General features: G+C 49.7%; 1 long non-coding RNA gene across 1 annotated transcript; it reads left to right on the forward strand.

Annotated features, from left to right (window-relative positions):
* The first annotated feature begins 270 nt into the window (after window positions 1-270).
* On the forward strand, window positions 271-2,258 carry LOC123184666 (uncharacterized). Its single transcript, XR_006493049.1, has 3 exons — window positions 271-415; window positions 543-650; window positions 792-2,258. It is a non-coding gene; the product is annotated as an uncharacterized lncRNA (long non-coding RNA).
* The last annotated feature ends 278 nt before the right edge of the window (window positions 2,259-2,536 follow it).

Below are 2,536 nucleotides of genomic sequence, written 5' to 3' on the forward strand. Positions count from 1 at the left end.
AAAGCAGACAAAAAAATGGACAAATGTCCGTTTGCGCCGCGCGCTAGGCCGTTTGGTTTGTCCGTTTTACTCTAAACGGACGCACCCGGAATAAGATGGGGTCGTGCGCTGAAGTTGGCCTTATGTCCCAACCTTCATTCAATTATCCGGGCGTTTCGCAAAATCATTCTATGAGCAACCTAAAATGATTTTGAAATACTGGATTTTGCCGAATGGCTGGAGATGCTCTTACTATAGTTGCAAAAGAAAGTGCTAGTGAAAAGGGTCAAATGTGAACAGAGGAGACCACTCAGAAGGAAAAAAACAGGGGAGATCCAAACCCTACCCTCACGGCCGCCCTCCATTCCCATCCTCTTCCCCGCCGGAACACGGCGAGTACTAGTTGCTCGCCGGAGTGCCCTCTTCTCCAACGCCGGTAAGCAGATATGCCGCCCAAACCGGCCGCGCGAGGCGATCTCGGCGCACGCTGTCCGCCGCGTTCTGATTCAGTTTTGTCTCCATCTATCGATTTACCCTCAAATCGTTCTTGTCTTCGTGTCTAGAGACGCCGGAACACGGAGCCGCCGCCACGGTGTAGTTCGCGATGCCGCCATAGTTCGCTATCGTCCCCTGAGTTCCTGACTAGCCCCCTCTATCCGCCCCGCCCCAGGGTAAGACGTCTCGCCTCTGCGTGCCCAGGGAATCTGTCGTGCGCCATCCTTATACGTTTCCTCTTTTCGTTTTATTACTATTATTAGTTGATCGGAATCTGATCTGACGGAGCACCGGCGATCGACCGGTCACCATGCCAGGCACCGGAGGGGCGACCGTCCTGGACGACCTTCCCGAGTGGATCGTTGTCGAAGAGATCCTCGTCCGCTTGCCGCCCAAGGACATCCTCCGCTGCCGCGCTGTCCGCAAGTGGTGGCACAACGCCACCTCCACGGACAAGTTCATGCTGGATCACCAGTTCACCACCGCTGCCAGCCCTTGCTCCAGATTCTCAGCTGCACCATTGACCCGCAGAAAGCCTGCCTCTTGTTTTCCTTTGAGGCCTGCGCAGGCCAGCAAAAGCTCTGCCCTCTCGTCCGGACCTACGACTATGGTAAACTCGAGGCTGCCCATGATGGCCTCCTCATCGTCTCCCATGCGTATGAGTTCTTCATCTGCAACCCAGTCACTCGCAAGTGTGCTCCTCTAGCGAAGCCTCGAACTCAACATGGTATTCGTAACCAGATTGTTGGATTCTATCGGCACCAATCAACCGGAGGAGAATACCAAGTGCTTTGGCAATCTAGTCCGACATGCTACAATGCATATGACACAAATTACAGAACTCTCTACTACGCCATAGCGGTGGGATCCGATAAAATAAGATACTTCAGACTAGGATGCATCCCACAACCAACATCTTCGTCGCCTTCCTTGGAGCTGGCGTTACGCGAGGGCCTGCCTGGTTCGTCTCAATATCCACCAGTCCACCACCGAGGCGGCCTGCACTGGAAACTTGAAAAATATCATGGCTGGGATGCCGACTACATAATGGTGTTCAACACGGTAGCTGAAACATTTCGGTTGATGTCTCGTCCTGCCCGATTGGGCAACTGCTTACAGGAGTCGTTGCTGAGATGAATGACACTCTTGCTTTGTGCAGCATCAGCAATGACAAACACACCATAGATGTTTGGGTGGTACAGGACTACGATGCCGAGACCTGGTCTTTCAAGCATCGGATTAATTCGAGCGGGGTGGATCCATAAGCGCTTGTTGATCCAGAGGTGACAATGATCCGTAGGATGGCTGCTCTCAATGAGGGTGAGCTGCTGATCCAGTTCACTTTCACTCGTAGGTGTGTGTTGCATTTTGACAGTGATGGCAAGTTTTTAGGATATGTGAAGAGTGAAGATGACCAAGAAATCGAATTGTGCGTTACCAAGCATTACCTCTGGATCAACAAGCGCTTATGGATCCACCCCGCTCGAATTAATCCGGAGCCTCCATTTTTTGTAGGGCTGTAGGATGCAGTGCTTGATCTGGATGTTATACACTGCTGATTTGCTTCGCCAATGGAGTATCTATTCTACATGAGCATTATTTTTTGTTCCTGGTTGGTCTTCTTAGTGTAGAACTGAACAATTCGGATGGTTGCAGCTATTATCTTGCGTTTAGTACCATGTTAAAGTTCTGAACTATGGAGAATCTATGCTATATGACTAGTCTATTTTATTCCCCTCGTTTACTTCCAGTTTGCATTTTTTGGAACGATGAAAGACATGGTTGCAACTAGGAACAGATAATTGCTCTCTAAGATATTATCTAGACGGGCACTACTCCAGAATTAGTACACCAATGGCTAGCTATCCTGCTTTGTTTTTGAGAAAACAGGTGTTGGTACACATGTCATCCTGCTGTCTTTCAGTCTTATTCATGTTGTTTGAGTGAATTCTTTTGGTTGAGTCGTCGAAATGGTTAGTTTGGATCCTTCCTTCCAATTTTAATACTTTGATCCTTCCTCGGTGCGCAATTGTCCTAAGCACCTGACATGGGTGCTCGTGCT

This window comes from Triticum aestivum, chromosome 2A (assembly GCF_018294505.1).
Source record: "Triticum aestivum cultivar Chinese Spring chromosome 2A, IWGSC CS RefSeq v2.1, whole genome shotgun sequence".
Taxonomy (NCBI): Eukaryota; Viridiplantae; Streptophyta; class Magnoliopsida; order Poales; family Poaceae; genus Triticum; species Triticum aestivum.